Here is a 14,536-nt window from a genome sequence, read left to right on the forward strand (position 1 = left end):
CAATTGATGTAACCATGTCATCTCATCTCACCAATAGGTTACACACATAGAGTAGAAGCCATTGGTCTTAGGAGTGGTTTATTGTTAGCTTTTTGACGCATCCGGAGTTCTGTTTTTAATTTAGAATAAGTCGGTCTGTCTCTGGGATTACTGGCTAACACACTGGTGTCTGAAATAAGAAATGGAAAATAAAACAAACGGTATGTGTTGCATATCTCCAAAGAGCTTTATAGAATGCTTGGTCAGGGATGGGGGTGGGTGGGTTGCATAACAGAAGGTCTATCTTGCTTTAATTATAGTAAGAGCTATGTTGGGCCATATCTGGAGAGTTAAGTCTGCCATACATTTGTTTTTTGTCAGTTGCTGCAGCGCAAATATTACCGAGGGACTGATGGTGAAGTGGGGCTGCAACATAGATACAACCACTTACTTCGGACCTGTGTGGCTTGTAAAGGATGGTATATAGTTATTGTATTATGTATTTTATATTGTTTGGTTACTCAGTGGCTCCCTTAGTAAAAGCACTGCTGTTTGAAGTGTTGGGTAAGTTGTGCATGGTTTGAATCCTGGCCTAGGCACCCACAGGGAGTGCTGCATTGGCCTTTACTGGTGAAGCTTTACAGGTCAGGAGCACCAATGGGTCCAGCTAGAGAATTCACAGGCCTGCCTCCAGGGTTTAGTAGCTTGTTTACATCCATTGCTTAGGTTCAGTAGGAGAAAATAGCTGAAACCACATTCTAGACAACTTACAGCAAGTTACTGTATCTTAGCAGAAGCAAGATTGTGTTTAAGGACAAAATGAAACAGAGTGATGCTTATCAGTATTTCAATTGAAACAGTGAGCTCACAAATGAAAATAGATCCATTGAAAGTCATACTCATCTGAAATGAACAAAGGTGAGTCCAGTTCTTAGCGGACAAGTGTCCATATCACAAAAATATGGACTATCACCATGATAATTACCATATAGGTATAACGTGTCTTTTAGGGCAATCAAGGAATGATGGGCCTGGAGACCATTGAACCACATTCCTCTAGGATGGGTGCTTGTGACTCATTGGTAGGGGAGAAGCAAGCTCAAAGAGAGAAAATAACAACGGATTTCTTACGATTTTACGATTCAAAAGAACTAATAAAAATCCTGTTTGCATTTTACCTGGCAGGGTCCGCAAACATTTGGTTTCCATCAGAACTTGGCTGATGTCCTTTTCTTGAGTCTGTAAGATCTGGAGCACATATGGACAGAGTAACATGTTTTTTTAACACGTGTCTTGCTATGGTTTCTTGCTAGAGCTACCACTGGATCTCAGATGGGTCCCAAATCTTTCTTTTGTTTTAAAGCTACTATATATTTGTGATAGAGAAAGAATGAATCTTGGTTATGAATCTCCCTCCTGACCTGTGAGGGCACTGTGTAAAGGGAACAGAGTGCCCTGGACTGGATGGTCTGACAATTCATTCCAGGGAAAGGTGGAAGTCGGCCATCTAGAAAGGGGGCAGAGCCACGGTACACCAAGTCATTGCCCCAGAAAGAAAGCAATGTAGCAACCGTGGATTGGAGGAGAAACGGTTGCACTCGCTAACGAAGGGGGCGTGACTGACGGTACAAAAGGGGACGTGGCTAAGTGATCTGTTCCTTTGTTATGGTTGAGAGCGAACCCACGAAGGAAAGTAAAAAGTAACCGTGAGTGTTTAGTGTTTGTTTGTTTTGTCGTGTCTAATTGTACTCATTTGTTCTTGTTAGACTGCTAACACGTTCCGGGAGCTGTCGCGTAAGGCCAGCACCAACCCGGACAACACTTCACCACTGTGCACTAATAAATTGTATTTAACCACTTGCACATCAGCACTCACTCTGGACTTGTGATCGTGTGTGTATGTCTTTGTGTGTGTTATACTGTGTTTATTATTTCGGGACTGTAACCCAATGTTTGGAACCTGCTGCTGTGTATTGCCTGGAATTGTTCTTTGCGGTCGCCAGACCGGGATTACAAAATAAATGTCTGTTTGGATCATGAACTTTGTTGTCTGTCTTCTGTTTCGTAATCACATCACCGCTACACCTGCGCACTGCAAACCACTTTGCCAACCTTATTGAATGGATTTGGAACTACCTTGTTTTTTCACTCCTACAACTACAGTATAGGACAAAAAAAACACAAAAAACAGTACTTTAGGTACTGTTACTTTTATTATTCTCATAAAAAAATAAAACTCTAAAAAACATTCAATATATTTGAGGCTATTTAAAAAAAAAAAGTTTTTTCAAAGGGCAGCTGTGTTGAGATGCTGTAATATTTCAGGGATAATGTGATGGAAATGCAAACAACTGCAACTAATTCAATTGATATACTCTTATCAGTTTTTTTCAAACTTACCGGAAACAGGGTTGAGTTGTAGCCAAATACAGACGAGATCTGTGGGGACAGATATTTCTTGTGTATAGGAGTGGACCTTGTTTTACTTGTATAACATAATTTTTTCTCAAGGAAAAATAACTTTACTGGGAGAATGCAACATTACAGTGTGATACAAAGCAGAAAAACAATCCGCAGTGTGCATTTGTATGCCGTCCTAGCAGAAAACAACTTCAAAATTGAGTGATATCTAGAAACGTCTTTGGCCCAACCATTGCATAACGGGCTGTTCAGAGACCCCTGCTTTCAATTTGTGAGTAATCCCAAAGCAGCCACTACAACAGAGTGCCACAGAGTTGTTAATAAAATAGGGTCCAGGCCTTCAATTTCCTCAGCTAAAAGTAAACAGAGATCCTTCAGGGCTTCAGAGTCGTGGAGCCTTCCTGCGCCTGGTTTAAAATGGAGAAACAACAAAGACGCAGAGAAACAACTTTATATTGTCGAGCCAAGAAGGAACAGTGCCATTCCTGGAAGCTGGTACAGTAACATACAAGGCAGTCCATTGTGTTGCCAAAGGTTGCTCCGAGAATAGTGTTACTGTAAAGGCTGTAACCAGGATCTGCAGTGGCAATGCCTCCCACGAGGAGGTAAAATAGGCTTCTTAGGAAAGGTCTTTGGAGTAGGCCTAAACTGCAAGGACAGGGAGGATCGGTGCGAGGAACCGGTTAGCTTTTTATATAGAAGAAAGAGGTATAAAGGATTAAAATGACATACAGCTACTGTTTCTGAATAAATACTTATGGTTACTTTAAAAACTACATTTACGCAGTGAATTGTGCATATCTTAAGTGTGTACACATTGCACATAAGCACAAACCAAAAAAATCCTAGCCTCGGCACAGCTTTCAGAGTCAATCATACTTGTATAAGGTTGTACAAAAAAATACGTGTAGGGCTTCTGATTTTCGGTTTTAACCGATAGAACACCCCAGATACAAAAAGAATGAAATCAGTGGACAGCCAATAAACACTGGAAAAACTGGAAATGGTTAATCAATTTACGTTGACTTTACCCTTTTCCTATTTCGTTGTGGAAGACAGCAAAGGTAGCAACAGTGTGGAGTAGTGGTTAGGGCTCTGGACTCTTGACTGGAGGGTCGTGGGTTCAATCCCCGGTGGGGGACACTGCTGCTGTACCCTTGAGCAAGGTACTTTACCTAGATTGCTCCAGTAAAAGGAGAAAAAAATGCAAAATGCTCAAGCATTTTGGAAAGTAACCAAAAACACTAATTTCATACAGTATATCAAAAACAAAAGTACCTAAAAAAATGATTTACATAAAAGTTGAAAAACAGAAGCCTTATATATGTGTTAATAGTTCCACCAGTACCCTAATTAAGCAATTTAACCTCCTTTCAGGTCTTAATCAGATCATTTTTTATTGGACTCTGGTCCTAGAGGGCCGGATTTGTGCACCCCAGTTAGTTGACAACATTTTTAATACCTAACAGAAGCTGGCCATTTTATTCCACCCCTGTTAAGTATTTTAGAAATAAGTCACCTTTAATATCAATCTGAAGCATTATTTTAAGATGCTTCAAAACACATTCACAGATTCTCGGGTATAACCTCAGCAGAGCAGACAAGTAGACAAACGATTCAGCTAATGCCTTCATCAGCGTTGTATTACTGCAAAAACATTCAGGGCTAACATATAAGATTAATAGTTAAAGCATCAATATTAAACCACCTGAGCTTGGTACTTGTGGTTAAAACTCTATCTTAAACACTTCAGTGAATACTGTGACACATTAGTACATTACCCCTGTTCTCGCTGGCAGCTATCATCTTGATTTAGAGTCAGGCGATGAAAACCTTCCTTTTCTCTCCACAGAAGAAAGCTGACCCATGCAGTTCTGCTTGTGTTTACTCAAACTCCAGTCCTTCAGGACTGTATCAGATAATTCTGCAAGATTTTGAGTTCACAAGGCCAGTCTCTTTGTACATTTGAGAGACCAGAGTGACTGCTTTTTATCAGACTGCTTATAAAAATCAGAATGAGTTCAATTTGGCATCATAGAGAAACCGTTTGAACAAGAATATTTATTATGTTAAGCTGTTATGTTAATCTCAGACATTAGATAAACCGCATGGTACCATTGCGATCTGTGATTGTCTCATTAACTCACAGTATAGCAATGACTGGTTGTGATGTACCACCAAGTTCTTAAAACTCTATGGTTTGACATGAAATGTGTTTATCAGAGTATGGCTGCGGTGTCATTATAAAGGATTTTTGAGTAGCATTTGGTGGAGCTTTAGGGTGCCCCACTAGTCCATCTCTTCTATTAGCCCCCTTCTCATGTGTACAAACACTTTAAACAGCAATATGGATAATTGCATATATTTTCCTGATCCTGCATGGTTAGCTTGTGACTCAATACAACCAGATGTATCAATTCTGACCACTTCTGTAATTTCTGTGCATATACATTGAAATACCTGAAATTCATTGCAATACTAGAACCAGATTGCCACATTTCCATGAAATGGATTACTGTAAAATATTATTATTATTATTTTCTTAGCAGACGCCCTTATCCAGGGCAACTTACAATTGTTACAACATATCACATTATTTTTACATACAATTACCCATTTATACAGTTGGGTTTTTACTGGAGCAATCTAGGTAAAGCACCTTGCTCAAGGGTACAGTAGCAGTATCCTCCACCTAGGATTGAACCCACAACCCTCCGGTCAAGCGTCCAGAGCCCTAACCACTACTCCACACTGCTGCCCGTAAAATATCTTACAATCTAATCACTTAGCTTACTGATGTTGCCATATAAAAATCCAATCACATATGAAAATATATTTAAGTAATTAGCAATAGTAATGTCTATATTTGCGTCTGGGGTATACCGAAGTTCTGTTTCTATGCTAATTGATTACACCATAAACGGAAATATGCAATTTGTGAAATGCAGCTCTATTTGATGAATTAAAAACAAGGCTATTTGTTGGTGTGAGGTTATTTCTTAAAATGGCTTGGAATTCTTCTCTAAGTTCCAGACTGAGGAACGTGTGATACTTGTTTGGGTTTCTTTCTGCACCACTGCATCCTATCACGGGTGACACAAGAGATAATCTCCCAAGCACAAGCTGCTGCTTTCATTTATAGAGCAGATTTGGGAAAAAGAGTACTCATCCTCTCTGTTAGAAATATCGAACCATTTTAGATTGTTTGAAACTAGGGGTTCTTTAAGATTAACTTGACAAAACCATTGCTACACGTATCTCCTTAAGAGTGACCAAAAACTGAGTGCTTTCATCAAGATTATAAAGGATTTTTTTGTGCTTGAATTTCAATGCTTGCTTCCTCCTTTTCATGTGTGCCAAATCTGTAAAGCGCTACTAAAAAAAGAGTAATTGCATATGGTTTCCTGAAGCTCTTTTATCTCTGGACACAATACAATCCGAGTTCCCCTAGCTCTGAACGGCTTAAAGCCAGTGTTGCCACATTCCAGTGCACATCGCACGCTGAAATATACTGCAGTGGTAGAACTGAAATATTATGCACAGTTCTACTCAAAACTCCAGCCACATGATGGCAGGAAAGCCTGTGCCAAACCCTTGGTACGACGCACAGGAAAACCAGGGTGTAATGTGAGTGTGGAAAATAAACAGGCATCTCACCAAGATACACTACCACAAAGCTTTATGCCACTATGGTCTGGTGGGTTCACACCATGTCATTTCATACTATAACTACCATAAACCACGATATAGTAACATCCAACGGTGGGTTTCCATTGGTCTGGCACTCTTGTGGCAATGTGTATGGAAGATATACAGATGTGCTCAAATTTGTTGGTACCCTTACAGCTCATTGAAATAATGCTTCATTCCTCCTGAAAAGTGATGAAATTAAAAGCTGTTTTATCATGTATACTTGCATGCCTTTGGTATGTCATAGAATAAAGCAAAGAAGCTGTGAAAAGAGATGAATTATTGCTTATTCTACAAAGATATTCTAAAATGGCCTGGACACATTTGTTGGTACCCCTTAGAAAAGAGAATAAATAATTGGATTATAGTGATATTTCAAACTAATTAGTTTCTTTAATTAGTATCACACATGTCTCCAATCTTGTAATCAGTCATTCAGCCTATTTAAATGGAGAAAAGTAGTCACTGTGCTGTTTGGTATCATTGTGTGCACCACACTGAACATGGACCAGAGAAAGCAGAGAGTTGTCTGAGGAGATCAGAAAGAAAATAATAGACAAGCATGGTAAAGGTAAAGGCTACAAGACCACCTCCAAGCAGCTTGATGTTCCTGTGACAACAGTTGCAAATATTATTAAGAAGTTTAAGGTCCATGGAACTTCCTGGGCGTGGCCGCAAGAGAAAAATCGACCCCAGATTGAACAGAAGGATAGTGCAAATGGTAGAAAAAGAACCAAGGATAACTGCCAAAGAGATACAAGCTGAACTCCAAGGTGAAGGTACGTCAGTTTCTGATCGCACCATCCGTCGGTTTTTGAGCGAAAGTGGGCTCCATGGAAGAAGACCCAGGAGGACTCCACTTTTGAAAGAAAAACATAAAAAGCCAGACGGGAATTTGCTAAAATGCATATTGACAAGCCACAATCCTTCTGGGAGAATGTCCTTTGGACAGATGAGTCAAAACTGGAGCTTTTTGGCAAGTCACATCAGCTCTATGTTCACAGATGAAAAAATGAAGCTTTCAAAGAAAAGAACACCATACCTACATTGAAACATGGAGGAGGCTCGGTTATGTTTTGGGGCTGCTTTGCTGCGCCTGGCACAGGGTGCCTGGAATCTGTGCAGGGCACAATGAAATCTCAAGACTATCAAGGCATTCTGAAAAAACATGAAAAAAGGATATTGTTCGTGCTGTAATGCCTTTTATGACCATAGTAACGCAGAATATGTAGGTACTTCATTGCGGTACCATGGTACCATGTCAGTACCAGGCAGGGTGCAATATCTGTTTCAAATTAATTGTGTTGTCATTGCTGGTTTATTCAGTGTAATAAATAGTTAAACATGCAAGGTATAAGTCTTGATGGGAAGAAAAGCCTCTTCTGATTCCCAACAGTGTATTCTCTGAAGTAAAACTGACAAACAGCAAAAACTAACCAACCTTAAAGACCTACCCTTTAAATGCCAGTTGTTCAGCAGACCAAGAAGGGGTTGATTGGTTAGAGTGCTTTGATATTGGTTCCAGGTTTATCTGCAGGGAGCAGCCAAGAGAGAGGATATCTCAGATATCAGATGGACACCTGATGGGAACAGGGCAGCTGACCTCGTGCATCTCCCTTTACGAATACCAGCTGAAAAAGCTTTTTATTCCATGTGTTTAAAATGCCCGTCTTGAAACACAGTAAAACCTGTATTGATGGTCACCTGAACTCAGCAGTCATCTGTGCTTACTTATAAGAAAAGTGGAATCTAGAATGTAGTATTCTCTTTCATTGGGAAAGTCTACAACAGCAGGACAGAATTAAAAACGCCACAAAGTCTCCTCTGGACAGCATAGGTGTTATTAGAGCCTGAGCCTAATTTAGTTGAAGTCAGATTGGAAGCAGACATCAGGGACCTTCAAAGAGAAAAGACTCAGATTCTCTGATTTTACCTAGCGACAAAAGGAGGCCATTTGGCCCATCAAAGCTCATCCTGTTCCTAGTTGCTGATTTTATGACAGAAGAGCCTGTAGTCACTTCTTAAGTAAATTGTAGAACTGATTTTTGACTGGTGTAGTTTCCTCCAAGAACACAAAGAATATTGACACTGGTCCATAGCAGAACCAATAGCGTGCAACAGTATTACCAGCAAAGACAGCACAATGGATTTGAACAAACATGATACACCACAGTACTGCAATGAATAACCACTGTCTATTTTTACATACATGGATGGTTAGCTTGTAACTAAATACAACCAGATGTATCAATTCTGACCACTTCTGTAATTTCTGTGCATATACATTGAAATACCTGAAATTCATTGCAATACCAGAACCAGATTGCCACATTTCCATGAAATGGATTACCGTAAAATATTATTATTATTATTTTCTTAGCAGACGCCCTTATCCAGGGCAACTTACAATTGTTACAACATATCACATTATTTTTACATACAATTACCCATTTATACAGTTGGGTTTTTACAGGAGCAATCTAGGTAAAGTACCTTGCTCAAGGGTACAGCAGCAGTGTCCCCCACCTGGGATTGAACCCACAACCCTCCGGTCAAGAGTCCAGAGCCCTAACTACTACTCCACACAGGAGGTGCTTTGGTTAATCGTTAAACTCAAATGAACTATTCCTTATTTGAAATGTGTTCCCTTGTACCTCTCACAATGCCAATGGATATGTACCATCCTCTCTGCTGTTGCATGGATGCAAACCAACCATGTAGTCAATCGCTTCGCAGATCACACACTTCATTCAACACGTGTGACTGACAGCTTTGACCAAAAAGCAAAATAAATCAGATACAGTGATTTAAAACCAAAAGAAAAATCTTTCATTGACAATCATCTATCTCCAGCTGATCTGAAACAGAATTTGATACTTTAACACAGTTGTGTTGATATGGCATCAGTATGTCACAATATGAAATGTTACTGCTGTGATACCAGTGCCATCCCATATTGAAAACTAGATGTAATGCTAAACAAAAGAAAACAGCCCATCTGTATGCCATACATAACTATTAGGTAGGTTTGCAAGTGAGTTAGTCGCTGCAACAGGGCTGTTACTGTGTAGGTATCCACTGATAGATGAGAGAGACACAGAGGTTGTGGTCGAAAACACTGCTCAGGCATCCAGGCTTTATTAACAAAACAAACAACCGCAAACTCTTTCCACCAGTGCTTGTGATCTAGCCCCTCTTAACATTAACTATCCCTCGGCTCTCCAAAACAGCCTTGAAAATGAAATATAATCTTAACCACACTGGATGCGAACTTCTCGTTAAAATACAACTGAGGAAACCTCTGTGGTTGTTTCTGTCTCATTTCCACACACATTCAAAATGTGTCTGCAAGTTTATCTTAGGAGTGTGTGTGTGGGGGAGGTGGGGAGGGTAGTTTCCATGTGCTGTGGCAAAGGGTTCAGTCAAGTTGCTCTCAAGAGGTTTTTCGCTGGCAGCTCTGTTTTAAAAGAACAGGCAGAACATCCATCCGGGTGCAGGAATATAGATTTGATTCTTGTTTAACATGTCACTGCATCATTGTCTATAGCGTCTTCTGCTTCAATACAGCCATGTTAAATTTCTTTATATCTGATAGTTGGTATCAGCTGTTTTGTATCGGGTAGTTTGCATCAGACGGAAATGAGCTATCCTGTTTAATTATTCTTATTTAACTAGTATATAAATATAGTATATGTTTAAGATACAAGCTGATTTTCACCCCACTCAGGGTCCTATATAGGTAGTCACAGTAGTTTTTCTCCATCCTTTATTCTTACTTGGCTGGAGTTTACTGTGAGTCACGCTGCTGGCAGAGCCAAACTCCTCTCCAACAGCAATGAGAGGCTGATTCTAGTCGTCATTGTGATGTGTGCTGCCTTATTGGGTAGCCAGTCTGACCCCATCTACTCCCTGAAGACCCTGGATCTTATTTCGGAGGAGTGAGGGAGGAATTTCAATTGACTGGCAATCGATGCCAACTGAAGGAACACACACACACTGAAAAAGACAGTGCTGGCCTGGTGCTGAGTTAGAAATATATTTTATTGAAAAGCTGTCTAAGAGTTGCATGAGGCAGGTTTAATGGGAGCTGGCAAACTTTTACAAGACTATTTGTAGTCTAAATGTGTGTTTATCTATAAACTAACATGTATGTTTTTAATTGAGCTCATTCAACTTGCACTCTTGAAAAGGTCTTCAGACCCTTCCTTGAAACAGGTCCCTTTTTGTGAATAAGGCCCATTTCTTCTCATGTCAAGGGATGTTGTAACACCTTAACTTTAAATTCATGAGATATATTACAAAGATAACACAATAAACCTGCTAAACACAACAGAAATCACAAAAATGAAGAGGGGGCTCACAGTTACCAGTGATGTGTTCTATGCACTGGTCGGCACACAATACTATGTCCTGAAATTTTGATAAATCCACGCCTGCAGTTTCTTATGGATTATAATATTGTTCGTTTTCTGCAAATTACTGTCTGCAGTTCTGCGGTTTTGCTGTGACAGTATTGAAAGGTTTCAAAATGATGAAAGTTGTTTCTTTCTCTCATTTAAACAATGGTTAATACATATGTATCAATAATGCCCCCACACAGTTTTGATCAATTATATTAAGGTAGAGTTTGCAGATTTAAAAATAGTCAATATTCTATGTTTTTCTTATTTTACAGGTTTTACACCTGCTGATACTGTATACACCACCAGGGGCACCCTCTTAGACTCCTTCGGAATACATAGAATGCTCAAACGCTCCTAGCAGTGTGGAGTAGTGGTTAGGGCTCTGGACTCTTGACCGGAGGGTTGTGGGTTCAATCCCCAGTGGGGGACACTGCTGCTGTACCCTTGAGCAAGGTATTTTACTGAGATTGCTCCAGTAAAAACCCAACTGTATAAATGGGTAATTGTATGTAAAATAATGTGATATCTGTATAATGTAAAATAATGTATAATGTGATATCTTGTAACAATTGTAAGTCGCCCTGGATAAGGGCGTCTCCTAAGAAATAAATAATAATAATAATAATACCTAACATCATTTGACATCCCCTATTGCCTTTAAACAAATGAGGATTAACATGAAGCGACAACCCTAATGAATTAATTGTGTGTAAAGCCAGCAGCTGCCGTCTATAAACAGCTATTGCTTGTTACAGTGCTGCATTGTCAATTAAACTGGGCAGCTGAGGGACAGCCAGAGGGGGTATTCACTCCAATTTAGATTTTAACAGGCTTGACAGTACGAGACAGATAGTGTATGCAAGGATATGGTCTTTTAACTTGCTCAAACACTGTGCTTGAGCTACTGCCTCAGGAGTTATCAAAATGAACCATCTGGATTTTCAAATCTGTTTCTACATTAGGTTTTGGGAAGTTCTCAGTTGTCATGCATTACTCTTATAAAAAGCTGTTACACTTGCACTTCCTGGGTCCATTTCACCTCAGCAGTGTCCTCTCTATCAAAGCATGTTACTGGCTGAATACATGTCAGCAAAATGGGGAAGCAGCTGATTGGTTAATGACAGGAAAGAAGCTGTTGAAAGGGAGGAATGGTGAAAGGACCAGGAAAGAGCAGCACTGTCTAAAAGCATGGCTTGTAAACAGAGATTTTTTTAACCTGGCGGAGTGCAAGATAAAATAATCAGACCGGTTTACTATAACTTGTGTTTCAAAACTGCATATTTGAGACCTTTATAATGAATGGCATTGCAAAATAAATAAGATTCCTACATGTTTCATGTCAAGTTGTATCATTGTGGTAAAGTGTAGCCCTATTACTGTCACTGCTTGATGTAACATACAGTGATATTGCCACATTTAATCTGCACATGAGAACATGCTGGTTAGCCATTTGGACTTGAAGTTTTACGAGGCTAAACAAACATGGTCTGGAGGGGTATAAATGTACTGCTGCTGGGTGCTGGCACACCTTTGCCAGCGCTGTGTACAATGGCATGGGTATAAAGTGCTTTTCTTTTCTTTTTTCTCCAGTGCCCAAGGTGAAATATCCAGCCTAATCACATTTACAGTGCCTTGCGAAAGTATTCGGCCCCCTTGAACTTTGCGACCTTTTGCCACATTTCAGGCTTCAAACATAAAGATATGAAACTGTAATTTTTTGTGAAGAATCAACAACAAGTGGGACACAATCATGAAGTGGAACGAAATTTATTGGATATTTCAAACTTTTTTAACAAATAAAAAACTGAAAAATTGGGCGTGCAAAATTATTCAGCCCCTTTACTTTCAGTGCAGCAAACTCTCTCCAGAAGTTCAGTGAGGATCTTTGAATGATCCAATGTTGACCTAAATGACTAATGATGATAAATAGAATCCACCTGTGTGTAATCAAGTCTCCGTATAAATGCACCTGCACTGTGATAGTCTCAGAGGTCCGTTTAAAGCGCAGAGAGCATCATGAAGAACAAGGAACACACCAGGCAGGTCCGAGATACTGTTGTGGAGAAGTTTAAAGCCAGATTTGGATACAAAAAGATTTCCCAAGCTTTAAACATCCCAAGGAGCACTGTGCAAGCGATAATATTGAAATGGAAGGAGTATCAGACCACTGCAAATCTACCAAGACCTGGCCGTCCCTCTAAACTTTCAGCTCATACAAGGAGAAGACTGATCAGAGATGCAGCCAAGAGGCCCATGATCACTCTGGATGAACTGCAGAGATCTACAGCTGAGGTGGGAGACTCTGTCCATAGGACAACAATCAGTCGTATACTGCACAAATCTGGCCTTTATGGAAGAGTGGCAAGAAGAAAGCCATTTCTTAAAGATATCCATAAAAAGTGTCGTTTACAGTTTGCCACAAGCCACCTGGGAGACACACCAAACATGTGGAAGAAGGTGCTCTGGTCAGATGAAACCAAAATCGAACTTTTTGGCAACAATGCAAAACGTTATGTTTGGCGTAAAAGCAACACAGCTCATCACCCTGAACACACCATCCCCACTGTCAAACATGGTGGTGGCAGCATCATGGTTTGGGCCTGCTTTTCTTCAGCAGGGACAGGGAAGATGGTTAAAATTGATGGGAAGATGGATGGAGCCAAATACAGGACCATTCTGGAAGAAAACCTGATGGAGTCTGCAAAAGACCTGAGACTGGGACGGAGATTTGTCTTCCAACAAGACAATGATCCAAAACATAAAGCAAAATCTACAATGGAATGGTTCACAAATAAACATATCCAGGTGTTAGAATGGCCAAGTCAAAGTCCAGACCTGAATCCAATCGAGAATCTGTGGAAAGAACTGAAAACTGCTGTTCACAAATGCTCTCCATCCAACCTCACTGAGCTCGAGCTGTTTTGCAAGGAGGAATGGGCAAAAATTTCAGTCTCTCGATGTGCAAAACTGATAGAGACATACCCCAAGCGACTTACAGCTGTAATCGCAGCAAAAGGTGGCGCTACAAAGTATTAACTTAAGGGGGCTGAATAATTTTGCACGCCCAATTTTTCAGTTTTTTATTTGTTAAAAAAGTTTGAAATATCCAATAAATTTCGTTCCACTTCATGATTGTGTCCCACTTGTTGTTGATTCTTCACAAAAAATTACAGTTTCATATCTTTATGTTTGAAGCCTGAAATGTGGCAAAAGGTCGCAAAGTTCAAGGGGGCCGAATACTTTCGCAAGGCACTGTAGATCCTAAGCTTTGTTCTAGCTTCTGCCGTCTAAGTGAACCTTTGAACTTTGAAATGTTTTGGAGAGACGGTGTGTTTAAAAATACAACAGGGAAGTGTGACAACATTATGAGGAAAAGGGAAATTGATTCACCATCTCTTAAATTTAGCTTGGATTTCGTTTTCTAGGCTTTTTATTTTCAGTTAGGGTCGGTCATTTTATCTGCAGCTACCACTAACTCACTTCCTGTGGAACCTGCTGCACAGGAAGTGTACTTAAAATGTGGTGGCAGGATAAACTTCACCTGATAGTCAGGACAGTGTGGGAAACATATTAGCTAAATGATAATGGGACTGATGGGAAAAACCGTTTGTTTATAGCAGCAAGAGAGACAAACAGACATGCCCTAATTTTTAATGTGTGAATTTGTATTTTCATAGAACCTTTTTTTCTAGTTAAATGTTAAATTGAATTGTGTCTTGAATCCCTAATCACACCCAAATTCATGACATAAAGGGTCTGGCTCCTTTATTATGAACCTCTGTATTTGGTTGGTACTCCATCAAGTGAATTACAGTGCTGCAGCAGAGTTGGGCATTTGTACATTCCACAAAATCTGGTTAAATGCCCTTGTATGTGTCTATACGTGCAGGGCGCAGTTCAGCCAGCGGTGTCAGATGTAATGTACCGTGCTATTACATAATCATTTTCTCATACACTCTTAGTCCCCCATAGACATTTCAGATTGCATTTGACCATGTAATAAACTTGATTTTATACAAATATATTGACTTTTCAGGTCCCAA

The sequence above is a fragment of the Acipenser ruthenus genome, chromosome 20, assembly GCF_902713425.1.
Source record: "Acipenser ruthenus chromosome 20, fAciRut3.2 maternal haplotype, whole genome shotgun sequence".
NCBI lineage: Eukaryota > Metazoa > Chordata > Actinopteri > Acipenseriformes > Acipenseridae > Acipenser > Acipenser ruthenus.